General features: G+C 43.4%; 1 pseudogene; it reads right to left on the minus strand.

Annotated features, from left to right (window-relative positions):
• Window positions 1-2609: 2609 nt before the first annotated feature.
• Window positions 2610-3629, minus strand: LOC114501944 (annotated as a pseudogene).
• Window positions 3630-18178: the final 14549 nt, after the last annotated feature.

Genomic DNA, 18178 nt, shown 5'->3' on the forward strand with positions numbered 1-18178 from the left:
TTAATATTTCAAATACTTCCAAAGCACCCAGGGAAAAAAATCAGGTAGCTTACAAAGGGGACAAAATATATTTCTTTTTGATATCTTCTCTAAAATATTAAAGTTCAGAAGAGCATAGATCATAGGGATAGATGGGGCAAAGGTTTGGTACATCAATTGTACAAGAATTTTATTCCAGCAAAAAAAATTATATATATAGAATATATGTATTCTATTTCTGAAAAGGTAAGCCAAGTAGCTGCAAAAGAAAGTTTCCTGAAAAAAAAAAGAGACTTGAGAGTGAACTTGAGCCCTGGCCAGGTGGCGCAGCTGGTTGGAGCATTGTCCGCACAGCAGCGGGTGGTACGTTTGATTCCTGCTTGGAGTTATATACCTAGGTTTCAGGTTTGGTTCCTGGCTGGGGCGTGTGCTGGACGTGACTGGTCAATGTTTCTCTCTCATATTGGTGTTTCTTTCTCCCGTCTCCCCCTCTCTCTCTTCCTTCCTTTCTCTGTAAAATCAATGAACATATCCTCAGTTGAGGATTTAAAAAAAAAAGGTGAACTCTAGTTGACCTAAGGACACAGAACTCAGTAATGGGAAGAAATCATTGTACAGAAGCGTTTGCACTAAGCATAAGATACACATAAATTAAATTAAAAAGTTTATTGTAAATATGGTTCCAAACCAATGGAAAATGTCTAGAACGCAATTTGAAAGAAACACACCTAATAATAAGTTTGGCAGTGTGGATTATACACGTTTGTCCAAAGTACTGGACACATAGTCATCATGCTTTATAAGTATTTCCTTAATGAGTGTAGGACCCTTACCACGTGTGTAAAAATAAGCTGGAGAAATGGGGATGGGCAGCGCTTAGAGGAAGCTGAGTCATTTCCTTCTTCTGCTGGGGAAAGTTGGGTGGATGGTGGAACTTTCAGTTCCCTTTATGCCTATGACAATTTTTTTTTGTTATTTCAAAGTGAAAGTCAAGTTCATCACTTCTGTGTAATTATTGTTATTATAAGCTCAAAGGGGTTGGGTCAGTTTGCTGAGGAAATCATTGAGGTCATGCATTTAGGATGTGATGGGCACTCTGAGGGCCTTTTGCTATGCAATGAAAAGTATCCCCATGTCAATGGGCCTAGAGGGATAATGTGTCTTTCCTGGTTCCTAACTGTTGGCCATGAACTCTAACTCAGTAATACCACATTTCCCCTCACCTCCGTGTTAGTGTGATTCACTCTCTCTTAATTTTTCATTTTATTCTCCCGGATTTACATGATTTATTGAATTCAGCTAGTTTTTATTTATGGGGAATTGATTGCAAGCTGATTTATAACCATAATTGTTTTAAGACGACTACTTAACAATGAACCACAAAGTTGGCTTTTATAGGTGTCGATATCCGATATCTGAAGCTCACTCACTGCTGTTTCCCCACGTAGAAACTGTCCGCTTTGAGAATGTGGGGACTTCACTGCAGAACAGAGGGTGGATTTATGCTCTTAACGGAGTGCTGAGTTAAAGTACCAAGGGCACTTGGCATAATTTTTCCCAGAGGCTCTTAAATGAATGAGATCTCTTCTGAACTAGGGATTAATACCAACACTGACCCAGGATGTTCCAGATAGAGAGGCTTATTCTGGATTGACTGATTCCAGAATCAACTTATCACAAGCCTCAGTAATTGTAGAATATTTACCTTTGGCCTTATTATTAGTCACACAGATTGCCTCATCTTTTGGATACCATGAGGTTGTTCCCTAATTTGAGTGTGAAGTCTGGAGAAAATCTTTATCTTTGTTCTGGGAAATAAATTTCAGGTAGTATTAAGGGTGAATGATTTATCTCCCTCCTGAATTTGACCTTGGCTCAGAATAAAAGTGTCAGTGGGTTGGGGATTTCCTGGGAATCTGTTTGTCCTGCACTAAATGTGTCAAAGACATACAGCTCTGTTCTTTGTCCTCTCTTGTGTGTTGTACCCAGAGAACATTTAATCCTGTCTTTGAAGAAGGCTAAGTGTGGATTATCCACTTTATGAGTTATCGGGGGTAAGTTTAAGACCATTTTTTCCTGAATATAAACACGTGCTAAGAAGTGGAAACTCATTTCAATACTAGTATAATATCAGTATAACTATGAATTGGCTGCAAATATATATACAGGGTTTCAAAGCCAAATAAACATTTTATGTTATCATTTCTTTTTTAATTATTATTTAAGATCTTTACTAACAGGTGCTTGCAGTTTGTTGACTTTTTTGAAAAAATCAAGCTGTAAACTTTTATTACAAATTAAAAATGAGGTCCTTAAAAATCTCAGCTTGACTGGATATGAAACAATTTAAAAACCTTTAATGGTTTTTAAGAAAAAACAGGCTTATTTAAAAACAACAACAACAACACATTTGTCATTATCAAAAAGAGACGTCTTTAGGTGAAAATAATAGAAACCCCATGCTGCATAGATAATGCACCAGATAGTTCCAGTCTTCTGGTCAACGGGGAAAAATCAAGCACTGAAGGTCTTCAGCTTCAATCTTTTGTTCATTTCTTATTGCTGGAATTTCATGTTCATTTCTTGTTGGATGACTAGACTGGGTGATGGTAGAGATGATGGGCCGGCATTTACTCAGCCCCACTCTGCTCAGCCTTGGGAGTGGATGAATTTTCAGGGGGTGGATCGGCTGCTTTTGTCTCTTTGCCATTTTATGGTTTAGGGTTTTCTGGGTATCTGAGTGGGTAATTGAAGTTGCAGCAGTACTCACGTTGAGGTGGCTGCTGCCCTTGGGTCTTATCTCCTTGATTTTCCTTATCTTCTTCATTGCCGCCCTCTCTAGACTGCCTTTGGCAAGGGGGCCCCTGTGAAATCGTGGTCTGTAGCCCTGATACATGTGCTGTCTCACTGGTCTACCTTGTCCTCCCGCACCCTGGTTGTCAGCACCCTCCATCACTTCTGCCTGCAGTATTCCATCCCTACTTTCAGGAGGGTTGGAATGTTGTGGTCAACACCCATAGGGTCTCCTCATGTAGTAAGGTGGGAACCGTGGCCTGCGGTAGGGCCGGCGCTGTTGGGCCTGGCCTTCAGGAGCACTCTCTGATCCCTCATTCCTTTCCCCACTCTCACTATTCTGGTAATTCTGCTGGTAACTGCGTGGAGGACCCCTGCGACGTGGATATCGTCTGTAATGGTGATTGTCTGCTGCATATTTATCACCTCGCACTGGGACTCCACCAGGGCCCGTAACGTTTGCTGCCTCCGCACCCTTTTCTCCTTCAACAACATCGAACTCCGCAGTCTCTCCATCTCCTCCACTGCGAAGGTACTTGTTGAGGTTATTCTTCTTTATGGCAGTATGGTGTGTAAGTACATCTTCCTGGTGCCATTCCTGTTGAGGAAACCATATCCCTTCCTTACATTGAACCATTTTACTATTCCCAAAACCCTCAGTGCGATGACCTTCTTGTCCCCGCCAGCAAGCGCTGCCAATGTGAGGCCGCTGATGTGAGGACACCCGGGCTGCCACTCCCTGCGCCGCTGCTGGTGGTGCTGGGCTTGGTGTTGGCAGCGGTGAGGGTGGGGGCAACAGGGGAGGTGGCTGGCAGCTGCGGGGTCTCAGCCTCAGTGCTCATAGTTGTGTTGATGGTGACTGGGGGCCAGCTGTGGCAGCTAGGGCTCCTCCCAGGGTGTGATGGTAACTAGGCCGGTGGCGCCGTGGGGCTGCTCAGGGCTCTCTGGGGTCCGCTCTCCACTCCTGCTCCCAATCGAACTCTCATTTCTTTATATATAATATATATTAATATGGGATATATATTATGTATAATATACATGTTATATATTATATATCATATATATATGTCATATACCCCACATATATATTTTATATATTATATATTTTATGTATTATATAGTATATATTTTATATATTTCTGTGAATAGCTTTTGACTTTATATTATATTGCTTAATAGATAAAATAACGACAAATGCACGAGACAGAATCATCCTCTAAAAATATTTTAAATGCCAAATTTATATCTGCTAGCATCTGTGTAATTTTTGCAGTAAACTGATTTTTATATTTTTAATGTTACTATGATCCAAGAGTTTGTGGAACATTCTCACCAACAAATATGTACATATGCCATGTACAGAGGGATGGTATGCACATATAGAGATAGAGTATAGATATACGACATGTCTTTGAAATATCACTGGTTTCATTTGTGTATCTCCAGTCCTATTGTCAGCAGAGACTTCATGCGGTTGCAGGGCTACTGAGAAGAAGAACAATAGTTTAGGCCAGTTCGAATTCATTCATTTGTTAATTTGTGTGTTTGTTCATTTACTCAGTAGGAGGGAGAAAGAAGATATATTCAATATATATTATAATTTATATAATAAATTAAAATTATATACATATATACAGACACACACATCTATGTGTGTACACACACCCACACACAATCTTCTGAAAGTTTGAATCTGCCAGCTCACTTGTGGTGCTTCCGACGTACATTAGGGTGCTTGGTGGTGGGTGGGGGTATAGGGGACAGGAGATTTACATTAGAAATAGCAGGGAGAGAATAGTCAGTGTAGGGGTGGGGTGGCTGTGAGGAAGAGTGCATGAGGGAGTGATGTGTTTGAGGAAGAGGAGCTGAGGAGAGGTGAGAAAGCCTTGGGGTCGCTTCCTGGGTCCTGGAGACACTGAGTTTGGAGAAAGCTGTTTAGGAAGTGCTGCCGTGGGTCTGTGTTGGATACCCTTTGACATCCCTACAGATGCTGTTAGGGTTGGAGTTTTTCTTTCCTTCTGGCTGCTGCGCAGTTTCCTGGAATTGGAGCCTGCACAGAGACTGAGTGTGTGTGCTAGGTGCTGGTGATGTGACGGCAGGTACAAAACACAGGCTCTCCGCTCTCAAGAAACTTACATATTAGTAGGGGAGCTGATGTGAATCAAACACCCACCAAAGTATCATTCATTCATTCATTCACTGTTTTTTTAGCACCTGCAATGTGCCAGGCACTTCTGAGGTTCTTGGGATTCAGATTCATCAGTAAAGCACATGCTATTATTCCTGCCCCTGGTGGCTTTATAATATGCCTACCTATCTAAGCTGGAACTACATTTCCCAGGATTTCCTTCTCTAGGAGTTTCTGGTTTAGGGATGGCCACAAGAAAAATTTGCAAAAGATCTGGAAGATAGAAGCAAAACTGCATCGTTAGTCTCTGAAGGTCAGCGTGGGTACCAAGCTCTGCTGCAGCTCGCACACGTTGGCTGGACCTTCCGAATGTGTGGCGAGTGACCTTCAGGTCCTGCTGGGTCTCCTTCTCTTGTACCTCTGGGGCCTGGGCTCAGCAGGGTGCAGCTCCATGGCAAAGCGCCAGCTTCTCCAGCACATTCCTCACAGCACAGAAGCTGGAGTCATCTGCAGCTGTCCTTGTGAGCTCCACTTTGTCCCTGCTCTTGTGCACGGCACAGCCAGGTTTTCTCTCCGATGGCCAGAATCGTTGACTCATCGCAACTTCAGACACCACACCAGATGCAGAGGCAACTGCCCGCATAGCTGCCCCACCTGCTCCAACAACTGCGTGACGGCCCATCCTGGGATCAGTCCCCATTTTCTCTCTCACAGTCCTGCTGCTGCTCTGATTGACCTCCGATGGATACGCCGGCCTTGTGCAGTTTACGTTGCAGACGGGCAGGAAACAGCTTCATAAAGGTGTCTTGGAAAGAAAATTAGAGGAGAAAATTAAACAAGGAAGAAGTAAGAGGGATACAGGGCGCCATGGGGGGAGGGGTAGAGACAGGAGCTCTCTTCAGTAGGGCGGTCACGATGGGCCTCATTGCAAAGGCAGGATTTGAAGGAAGACTTGAAGGAGGTGAGAGACTGGCCAAAGGAAACCCTCCAAGGGCAGAGGAAACATGGAACACAGCCTCTGAGGCAGGAGAATGCCTGGAGCATTCCAGGAGCAGCAAGGGAGCCCGTGCGCGAGAGCCCGGGGGAGGTTACCAGGCTGGAACTGCAACAGGGGTTGGCAAACATTGGCCTGCGGGCCAGTTCCAGCCCCTCTGCCTGTTTCTGTACGCGTCTTCTTGGCGCGCAGCCATGCTTGTTCATTTACATATCGTCTGAGGCTGCTCTGGGGCTACCCCAGCCTAACTGAATACTTGTGACAGACGCCATATGGCCTACGCAGCCTGAAATATTTACCAAAAAAGTTTGCTGACCTCTGAGGTTTTGGCTTGTACTCTGAGTAAAGTGGGAACTACTTGAGGGTTTTGAACAGAGGAAGGCCCGGCTCTGTTTTACCTTATTAGAAGAATTATTCCTGCTGCTGTGCGGGCAGCAGATTGCAGGGGTCAAGGGTAAAAGCAGGGTGACCCATCGGGCAGCTCTCGCAGCAATCCAAGCAGGCAATGATGTGGCTTGGACCAGAGGGGCTGCAGGGGAGGTGGTGAGAGGTGGGTGGATTCCGATTATCTTTTGAAGGTTGAGCCAAACTGACAGACTGGATTTGGGGTGTGGGAAAATAGAGGAGTCGACAAATGTGTAATTACAACCGTCTAAAGAGCTGGTATCAAGGGATTCCTTCGAGGTGCCTCAGGGACCAACAGGGATGGGAGCGATGCCAGTCTCCTCACCCAACTCGAGCCTTTCTGTCTTGTCTGTTTTATGTATTGGACTTTCTGCTAATTTGGCTGCTCTCAACCATGCCTGCCTGTTAGAATCACCTGGGGAGCTTTACAAAGTATAGAGGCCTGGGTTACCCCGCCCCCAATTCTTTTTTAATTGGCTTGGCTTTCGACCTGAGTGCTAGGATTCATAAAAGCTCCCAGGTGATGCTTCCACCCACCAGAGCTGAGAACCACCGCTCTAACATTTTCTAGGAACAAACTCCCTACGCCGCTTGAATAATGGAAAAGGGCTGTTTGAGGTCTAGAACTGTGTGGTGGCCTTTGTCTTTTTTTTTTTCTTAATCTTCCCAGTACTCGGCACCTTCATCATACCTCCTTAATTTCTTCCGAAGGAATTTCTTCTCCTCTTTGTTTACAGCCTTGGTGGCAGCGCCCCTCCCCACACCGTTGAGGTGAACTTGCTGAATCTCCTCTCTCTTTTCCTGGAGCAGTCACGTGGCAGCCGTGTGACTTGAGCCCCACCCCCTGGACACAGGGGTGTCAGAGATGGGTGCAGGTGACTTGTTGTAGCCGTGGCCAGAACGGCAGCCTGTTCCTGCCCAGGATTTTCTGCTGTGAAATGATTGCTGAGTCCTGCTCTCAGCTTCTTGGCCCTCAGCACTCTCTTGGCTCTTCCAATTCATTACCAAGCTTGACAACCTGGCCTCCTGATGATTCTGTCCATCTTCTTCCCCTCACCCTATATTATGTCAATAAATTCCCTACTGCTTAAGTCAGCTTTATCTTGTAACCAAGAACCCTACTGATACAGAATGCCCGGGTGGCATTCTTTGCTCTATTTGTATCATGACATCATTCATTTGGCAACTATGCACTGTGTGATTTCATTGTTGGAAGAGAGCAAACAACAAGAACAACAATCTATTGAACTTCGCTTATTCAGTAGGGAACAGACAGATAAGAGTTGGTGCCAGATATTTGGAGATTATAACAATGATTTATAAAACTGGCATAGCTATCAATGACAACAATTTATTAATCATCTACTTCCTGAAAGGATATAAATTTGATTTAATATTTTTGCAGATGCCTAATCTTTGGTTGAAAATGCAGTATATGCAAAATCTTCTGACTGGTGAGTTCACAGGACCCAATCTCGGGGCACGTGTTGGACATCTGAAGGAAGAGAAATTTGTGCCATGTGGGATCCTGATGGAAGCAGCCACCAAGGCATAATTAGAAGTGTGAGATATTTAGTGTAGGAAATATCTCTGAACGATAAAGGGGGAGGTCAAAGAAGCAGCTGGAGAGACATTTCAGATGCTGCTGCAGGTCTGACGTTTGTTACTGGGAGCAGGGAGGGAGGCGCATCTGCAGGAAGAAATGCAGGTTGCAGTGCAGCTCTGAGAAAGTCTAGAACAGGGCTGAAGGGGAGCTTCAGAGCAAAGGTTGCCAGTTGGTGGAGTCTTGTGTTGGCTGGCAGCCTCTAGCCAAAGCAGCCCCATGTAGCTCTGTCATTGGCTGGGAGGGAACTGGGAAGAGAGTAGCCTTGGCGTGAAGGCTGGAACTGATCTCAGAGATGCAGCAGCTGAAGGTGGTCAGCTAACTAACTACTCTCCTTGCAGCAAGTTCTCTCTTGAAAGCTTTGAGCAGTATCCTTCCACTGAGGTTACAGAAGGGCATGGGAGATGAGGGAGGAGGAGCTCAAAGGCCTTTCAAAAATTCAGGTGAATCTGCCCCCCACTCCATTCTGACCATTATTCAAGACCGCACAGAGCATGAACACTCAATGTATGAGGGGAAACGTTATTGTTTTGTGTGTGTGTGCTTTAGTAGGAAGTCTTTTGATCTGTTGTTTGAGGAGGGTGAGTCATTACAAAAAAATTGAGCATTTCCCACCCCTGAGAGGAGGTGGGTTACTTGGGAGAACAGGCATTCATTCTGGTTCTAAGAAGGGGACCCTTCAGGAAGGGTAAATCAATTTTGGGGTATTCAGATCCCATCTCCTCTTGCCTGCTCAAACTGTGCTCTTTCTGTTTTTTCCTTTCTCAGGTACCATCTCTTGCTCCTTCTCTACTGAATTATTCCTGCCATTATATGAACATATTTTTAAAAAATAAAATTTCCCCTTGTACCAAATTCCTCATCAATCACTCCACAATTATTCTGCAGCCATTCAAGTCCAAGCAAACCTGATTTCTCCTGTCCCTTTACACCCATTCATTCTTCATTTTATCTGACTTCACTCTTACTGCCTCTTAGAAACTGCATTTGTCAAGGACACCAGTGACTCCATGGAGCAAACTCAATGGCCTATTCTGTTATTGTCTCATGTGACCTCAGTGGCCCCCAACACACTGAGGACATCCTTTTTGAAGTACCTTTCTTGGTTTTCCACTCTCCTGTTTTATTAACTAATTAATTTATTATTTTTAAAGAGGGGGAGGGAGGGAGAAAGAGAGGGAGAGAAACTTAACGTTGATGGGAGAGGGAGAAACATTGATCTGTTGCGTCTTCTCATGCCTGGGAAGGAACCCACAACCCAGACATGTGCCCTGACCAGGCATCAAACTGGGGACCTTTTGCTCTGTAAGGTGACACCCAACCAACTGAGCCACGCCGGTCAGGGCATCCACTCTCCTGATTTTCTTTCTTTCTTGTTACTCCTTAATGTCATTAGTTGACTCCTCCTCCGCACCCAAATCTAAACTTTGAACTTACTCTGGTTTTGGTCTGAATGGAGTACTCTTTTCTCTCTCTCTGCCCCAGCATTTCTCGGTCACGGTGCTGTAGACATTTTGGGAAAGGCGGTTCTTTGCTACGTGGGAAGTGCTTCACTTTGAAGGACTTTTAAATCTGCGGCACTGGTCTCCAGGCACTTACATCCCACCTTACCTTCAGACTTCTTATCAGTTCTCCAGAAGGTGACCTTGAAAGGAGGAATTTTTGCAAAGGGTTTATTAAGCAAGAGCTCCCAGGACAAATGGAAAGTGTATGGGGCAGTGGGGCAGGCAAGGACAGGCACCAAAACAGTGTTGTTTCGGGCCGAGGTCCAGCCTCAGGGCCATCCCCAGAGAAGCTCTGAGTGTAGATTACACCTCAGGGTTTGAGACAATGAAGCTGGGCTTTTGTGTTCTTGCCTACATCAGTCACGGGTAAAGCCTGCTGTGTGTGTGTGTGTACCAGGGCGTCGGTTGCCAGTGGGTCAGGTATGAACTCCTGAGCAGTTTCTTGTAATCTTGAGGGTTTTCTTGTAATAGATCCAAGCCCCATCAACTTGAAACCTTAGGGTTATTAATGTTTCTTAGAGGTAACTACACTTGCTAGAATTTTTGGGCTAGAGAACACCTTTGATTTAAAGTTGTTTATTTCTTAAAGAAGGGGTCTTTGCTCCTCAACCTGGTGGTCGTTAAGTATTAATTGCCCATGACCTCACCAATCTGGTTACAGTGAGCTCAGCTTTTAAAAGTATTTCATTAAGTATTTGTAAGCTTTTCCTTCTTATGTAAGTTATATAGGTCAAAATAATTATTGTAGTATTATAATAGAACCAGTCCTCAAACAAAAAAAATGATACATCAGTTTTTCTCTACACTCTTTTGATAGATTGTAAATAGGGAGGAAATGTTCTTATGTTAAAATGTTGATAAATCCTTGAATGAAATGTAATGTTTGTAGGTTTTCAAATAGCCTCATCGGTGAGAATCTGCACAGTGCAATCCCGCCACCTTATTAATTCTGTGTTTTCAAATGCTCATCTATTTCTTTTCATCGTTATTTTGAATTTCTAAAGCTCTTTAACTGCTTTGAAACCACTTCTGCGAGTGGAATCGGAGAGAGTGGCATTGCCTGTTCAACGACAGAAGCCCAAAGCGGGCTGTAATACTGTTCCACTGGCGGCTAATTGGATGTTTGGTGGCATATGCAAGGAATAGCAAGACATATAGCACAGAAAGAATAACACAGCTGAAATGAAAAACAACTTATGATACTTATTAGCATTAACATTTTAATTTACCACTCCTGAAAAACAATGAAGTAATTTGTATTTCCTGAATTAACTCTTATGTAAAGTGGCAATCAGGAAACTTCTGGAGAGGCCTACGGTTTGCATTAAGTTTTCTGTTTTTTAAGTACATAAATGAAATCTTCCAGGTTTGACATCTTACGCTATAGGATTTTCATTATAAATGTGCAAATGAAAAAATAATACTTCATGAAGTTATATGTAGCGTCCATGGAAGCATTAAATGAGCTGGCTGCCTTCTTATTTTTAATAAATATATTTATTTTTATTTTTTAAATTATTTTGTAAAGATTTGATTTATTTATTTTTAGTGAGGGAAGGGAGGGAGATAGAGAGAGAGAGAAGAAACATCAATGTGCAGTTGCTGGGGGCCATGGCCTGCAACCCAGGCAATGTGCCCTGACTGGGAATCAAACCTGCGACACTTTGGTTCGCAGCCCATGCTCAAACCACTGAGCTACGCAGGGTCTATATTTATTTTTAAATATAAATATTTTTATTTCAGTGTATTTTAAATGCATCAAAACTGCATCTCTCTTCTGTAGTTCCGGAAGATGGTGCATAAACAATTTTGTATTTTCGCACTTGATCAAGCCCCCTTCAATTGTCCTAGTAATAAAGCGTACATGAACAAACAAATGCTAGCTTCAGCAAAGATTGGCAATTTTTCCATCCTCTGGTATCATAACAAAATTGGTGTTATTTTACTGCATATTTTTATGTGGATCCAAGACTCACAAAAAACTATAAGAAACTCTCAAACTTGTAATAATTAGGAAAACTGTGATTTTTGCCCTTGCCTGCAGGTCCTCTCAAACCTTGGTTTTAGAAATAAATATGCCTGACCACGTTTTTGTCTGATATCACAGGAGAGCTTATAAGGTAATGTGAAGCAACTGCATTTGGCAGAAACAGTAGTCCTTTTGAATGTGAGGGTAGACAGTCATTCCAATGCAATCCCTTCCCCTAATACATCTTTAACCACCACATCCCATGAGGGTGTTGCTGCCACAAGGTAGTCCAAAGTCAACGTGACGACTACAGTGAGCACTGCTCTATGATGTATAGGAAAGGTGTTAAGAGAGTAAATCCTAAAAGTTCTTATTGGAAGGAATTTTTTTTTGTTTTTGCTTTCACTTTTTTTTTTTTTTGCATCTGTATCAGATGATGGATGCTAACAAAACTTATTGTGGTAATCATTTCACAACAGCTGTATGTCAAAGCAGTATGCCATACCCCATAAATGCACACAGAGACGCATGTGGACTATCTCTTAGTAAAACTGGGGGAAGAAGTCGCTACCACTGTTCATTGGTTAGTACAGGACTCCGTCTGGGTCTTTCCTCACAGAGTTGGCTTTGAACCATCTCTCCTGCCTCTCTCTTGTTGCCTGCACACCTGGACCCTTCCTCCCCGGTTTGTGGCGTAGGCTAGCCAGTTCTGCACACAGCCCTTCCTGACACCTGAGTGACTCATCACTAATACCTGATGCTGGACCTGGACGTCTGGCATCCACCATCCCTCCTGGCTGGGTCCTCAGTGCTCTGGGCCTTCATTTATCCAGACGTGGGAATTGGACATCTGCAGAGACTATTCCTCCTTAAAAACAAAGCAAGTCTGCAAATAACAAAAGTGTCCCCTTTAAACTCACAGGGGCCGTCATGATCAATCCAGTGCAAACCCCTGTGTGTGCTCTCTCTTCCTAGAGTTCTCCATCGATCTGCTTCTTGATCTCCAGTTCCTCCCCAGGACCCACCTCGGTCAATTCCCCTGTGAAATTCTCTTGCATCTTCTGCTCTCAAATTGGGTCCATTCTACTTTATGCCATGGCTGCAAGTTGCATGTGACACAGTTGCTCACTGGCTTATAAGAATGTATCTGCCTATTCCAGTCTTTGAGCTCCTGGAGGGTAGAGCCTTCCTTATCTCCTTTGTGGCCCCTGAGCCTGGGTGCTCACAGAATGTGTGTGAAATGATGCTGAGGAGTAATGAAAAGCCAGAACCAGTCATTGATTTGAGATATTAAGGCATGATATGGCCATCAGACCCCAGGACACAAATTGTTCTTGTCTTCTCTTAAAAATATTAACTCTCATCTGGAAGTTTGGACCCCATATAGCCCTGGTGTAGAAAAGCCCATTTGACAGTGTCTCAGTAATGCTCCCTCGCTCCAGCTGGCTAAAGGAATGCTAAGTCAATGCTTTTCTCTACAAAACCAATACATTTTTATTTGGGCTGTCATTTATCAACCCCTGAATAACCTGTTATGGGGAGAGTGATGGAGGTGAGAGAGGGATTTCTTTGAGACGGGTTGGCTGGCCGCCCAGGCAGGCTCTCTCCCGAGTGCCTCTGTCCTGGCAGGGCTGCCCTACTCTAGGTCTGGTTCCTTGCCTCGAACAACCTTTGATGTTTCATTCAGCACAGAAAGAATCACAGAACCAAACCCACGAGACTGATTTATATTAATCAAGATCCTGATCAATTCACTTATAATGAAAAATGTAACTGGCAAGCAGAGGAGAAATCCATATAAGCTGGATAGGATGTTCTTACTACGTTAGGAAAATATGTATGAGAAACTAATGTTTAAAGCACACGTTGTGCCGTGGATTCAAATGGAGAGAGAGGGGATGCAAGTCAGGAGTCCGATGCTCCTCCACTTCCCCCACTGTCCTGACCTGCTGAGCAGACTGGGTATTTGTATTCAGGGACCCTAGACGGGGGACACACTAAATAGTCTTTGTGTTTTAACTTGCCACTTACAAGCCCGCAGTGCAGTCAATTCCTGTTCCCACCGGGATTTCCTCAGACGAGGCAGAATGCAACTGCCGGGTGGCAGATTTCCATTTTCGCATTATAAAGCAGGAAGACCCCGTTCCCACTCCTCCTCGTGGACACCTGGGTTGGACGTCAGTACTTCCAAGTCCCCGCTGACCTGCATTTTCCTGAATTAATTTCTACACTTAGCTAATCTCATCCATTATGTATTAACTCTTATTAATTTCATTCTTAGAAAATGTTACATTATTTATAGGTTTTAGGGGATCTGGGCTTTGCTTTTCATGTTGATAACACAGTTTGGGGGCAGTTGGTGCACTACCACCCTCCCTGTAAATACTAATTGATAATTATTCATTAAGCAGTGCTTTTTCAGACCACCAGTCCTCATGCATTAGTGTGTAGGAAAATCAAATTAGTGAGACCTGTGGCTTCGAAATGAAATAGAGTAGAAAATGTTAGAGTGCATGGCACATAGTAAGGTAAATATTGTCTTATATGTATTCTGTGTACTAGGTTGTGATGTAAAATTGTTTCCTCACTCTGGGTCAGGATATATATACACACGCACATCCCACTCTTAGAACTCAGAACTTCATCGTGTGCTTTAAAGAACAAAGATGTTCCTTGTGCCTGAAGGTGTTAGAAAATTTATTTGAATAAAGCCTTTGCCAGGAAGAGCCATGTTCTTGAGGGAACAGTATGTACTCTGTGTCAGGGATCTGCAGAAATGTCCCATATTGGGAAGCGTGTGACAGGAGCAATGCTTATAAAACAGGTATAAGACATGCAAAGCCACACGGGAGATGAGAAGTCGGCTGGTGGAGACAGGAGGTTATGGACATCAAGGGGTCGGAGCCGCTCTGCTGCTCCAGCCCTTCCTCTGGTCTGGAGCTCAGGGTCCTGACTGTCAGAGCAGAGCTGCCCCAAAGTCACGATGTCTACATAGACAGGGTTACCGTGGTTTCTGCTCAGGCTCAGCCACTCAGGACAAATGAAAAGATTGTTATACAAAATTCTAATTGTCTTAGGAAATTGCCTTCATAAGCACAAAAATGCAGCATATATATATTTGGGTACTCAAAGATAAGTGTTTGGCCAACTGTTTGAGGCACAAATACATTTTAATTTCTTTTCCCTGGAGTCCAGTTTATTTCATTCAGCTTACGTGTCCATGGACATGTGGTGCTGAATACTTGAAAATGTCAGACTGCATTTTCCTTCCTTCCATCCATCCATCCATCCATTCGTGTGTCCATCTGTCTATCCAACCACCCCTTCTCGAGCACCTACCTATTCTGTGTGAGCAGTTTGCCCTCACATGGTGCTTCCAGTATCAGGAAATATTGGTTGAAAAAGAATTTAAAAGTTATTTGATGTAGTTCACATTAGATGAATGCACCTTCTCTATAGCTCTCACGGCAGGTGTTAATTTGGGTTTCTGCAATCATGGGAATACACCCCTCTGGCTGTGAAATTTCTTCCCTGTGTTAAACTGAAACCTGTTTTCTTCTAACTCCCCTCAGAAGCCTCTTATCTGATCCCCAAACAGCCAAAAGTACTGAAGAGCTGCCTGCCGCCTATTTGCCCACACCAATTCCTGAGCCAATTCCTTAATAGGCAGGTTTCTGGGCTAATGTTCATCTAGCCCGAAGGTACATTAGGATTTGCATTCCCATCAGAAGATGGGATCAAGGCCATGTCTGTCTGATGTCTCTAGTGTGTGCCCCCACTCCAAACTACACCATTTCAGTTCCCGCTCTGAAGTTCAGGCCTGTGTCTTTACTTCTTTCTGGTTTTGGGTGGTTTGGATCCCTCTGGGACTGACTTCCAACCCTGGATCCCATTGTAAATGGTGTCTTGACAACCTTCCAACCTCTTCCTGTCCTACTATCCCCTGCCGTTGGATGGATGGGACATGACCTGAATGGTCCTCCCCCTGGCACTATAATGCCCACATCTGCCAGTGCAGATGGAATCCGTGGAAATGATGCCATCCAAAATTGAGGCTAAGCTAGCCATGCACCTTGGAGCATTCTAATCTAGATTCTTGGCTTGTTTCCTCGAGGCTGGTCTTAATGCCAGATGAGTCCCACGGCGCTGGCACTCTCTTCTAGATGTCTCTGCCTGGTCTTATCTTTGAGGTTCCAGCCTGCCTCTCAGTGACTCTTTCCAAGTCCTGCAAATTGGTTCTAATTCTAGCTTATGGGCTCATGTATGTGATAGCTCTTCATATATTTGAAGGTGCCTACTGTTTCGGTTTTCTGGTGCTGTACAACAAACCACCCCAACACTCAGGCTCAACACAGTAACAATCATATTATTCCTAATGAGCTTGCCATTTGGCAAAGCTCAGTGGGGGAAAGCTCATTTTTGCTCCATGAGGCATTAGCTGGGTAGCTTGATGAGGAAGAATATATTTCCAAGTGGTTCACTTACATGGGCTGGCAGGGAGTCGGGCTGAGCCGTTGGCTGGGTACCTCAATTCTCCTACATACAGGCTTGCCTTTTTAGCTGCTTGAAATTCCTTGTAATAGGATTCTGGGTTCTAGGAGAGAAGAAATGAGAGCTGTCAGTCTTTTTAAAAACTGGGCCTGGAACTGGCATTGTATTACCTATCCTGTATTCTGTTGGTCAGAGTGGTCAGAGGTTTAACCCAGACTCAAGGGTTGGGATATATACCCACACTTGTTGATGAAGGAAACGGATGAAGATCTTGCAGCCACCTGTAATCTACTCCAGTTACTACAGGCACATCTTACCCCATCCTCTTTGTCTTACCTCTCCTGTTACCCCATCAGTCTTCTCTTCTATAGACTAAAAAGCCTTGGTTCTTTGGCATCAATCTGAGTTGTATTAATATCTAAACAGTTACTTTATAAATAATAATTATGGTCATGTCACAAGTTATGATAGTTGCTGGTGATGCTGAGGTGACTAAGCCATGGGCCCTGTTCTTAAGGGAACCATAGACCAGAAACTAAATTTTTTTTCCCTCCTCTGATCTGGTTTTAATCATTTGCACTCCTAAGCATCTCACCACGAACTTAATGCAATATTTTAATGTTAGCCTATTATGGAGAATAGTACAATATTTTCACCTCCTTTGTATGAAAGCTTATATCTTTCTTGATGCAACCCAAGGTCATGCTAACTTCTTTGAGTTACATTTCATTGTTAATTAACACTAAACCTAATGATTATAACCCCAAGGCTACTTTTCTTAATGTCCTAGTGGCGTGGTATGGCACTTCTATATTGGACTTGGGAAGGTGGGTTTTAGACACAATTCAGCTATAGCACACCTGCCCTTGTAAAGATTCACCTTGTTGGATGCAAATAATTGCTCTAGCCTGTCAAGATAATTTAGATCCTCATCTCCTGTCCACCATACCAATGTTTGGTCTACATGAAGCTGATGGCTGTGTGATTTAGGAAAATAATGGGTAAAAATGTTAACAGACTGAATAGAGAAATTTAGGTTGGTGCAGGTATTGTCACTCAATTTTCTGGTTTTCCTTGCACCTAACCCATAAACTTCCTTTGATCCAATAGCAAAGCATGAGAACATCTCTTGCTCTCTTAGAATTTCACATAAATGGAATCATGCAACACATACTGTTTTGTACATAATGTTCTTCCACTAAACACAGTGTTTCAGTGATTCATTCATGATGATTGCATAGATCTGTAGTTCTATCCTTCCTTTTGCTGAGTAGAATTATGGTATAGAAATACACAGAAGAAACTAAGCAAACAACTAGAACAGGAGCAGAACCACAGAAATGGAGATCACATGGAGGGTTAGCAACAGGGGAGTGGGAGGAGGAGAGGGGGAAAAGGTACAGAGAAGAAGTAGCATAGATTGTAGGTTGAAAATAGATGGGGGAGGGTAAGAATAGTACGGGAAATGTAGAAGCTAAAGAACTTATAAGTATGACACGTGGACATGACTAAAGGGGGGATATGGGTGGGAGAGGGTGTACAGGGTGGAGGGGAGTGAAGGGGGGAAAATGGGACAACTGTAATAGTATAATCAATAAAATATATTAAAAAAAGAAATACACTACTGTTAGTTTAGCCTTTATGCTGTTGTTTTGGGTTGTTTCTAGTTCTGGGCCGTTATGGATAGGGCTGCTATGAACATTTTTGTGCGGTCTTGCTGTGTCCATGTGATTCCATTTCTCAGACAAACACCTAGGGGTGTAATGGCTGGATCATTGGGAGGGGATCATAGATGAACATTTTAAGAAACTGCTGAACTGTTTCCAAAGTGTTTATGATTTTTAAACATATTCTAGGATCGTGTGGTTCTGGACTTCTGGTCTGTATAAAGCTTACCGCAAGACTTGATTAAGAAGGCAATATACATGCTAGGCTTACAATGACATTTCCTATGAAAATGTGGACTTTGCGATTACAGATGGCTAGCTTAGGCATCGACACCGTTTCCCCCATAATTATGCTATAAATTAGGGGTGACCCCTGAGCCTCTTAGAGTAAGAATGCAGTATCTGGAAGGTGAACACAAAATTCTCCAAGGTGTTCTTAAGTGGTGCCTAAAGGAAAAACATGCTGTAATGTCACATAAGTTAATAATTTTAAGGAGCCCATAGGCCTGGCAGTGGAATTAAATGCTTAACAATAATTCAAAAATGGCTTATAGAAACTTACAAATGTGAATCATTTAGTGGGGCTGAAATTATGCTCCTGACATATATGTGTGACACTCGAGAGCACTTACCTGGGAATTTAT

This window comes from Phyllostomus discolor, chromosome 7 (genome assembly GCF_004126475.2).
Source record: "Phyllostomus discolor isolate MPI-MPIP mPhyDis1 chromosome 7, mPhyDis1.pri.v3, whole genome shotgun sequence".
NCBI lineage: Eukaryota > Metazoa > Chordata > Mammalia > Chiroptera > Phyllostomidae > Phyllostomus > Phyllostomus discolor.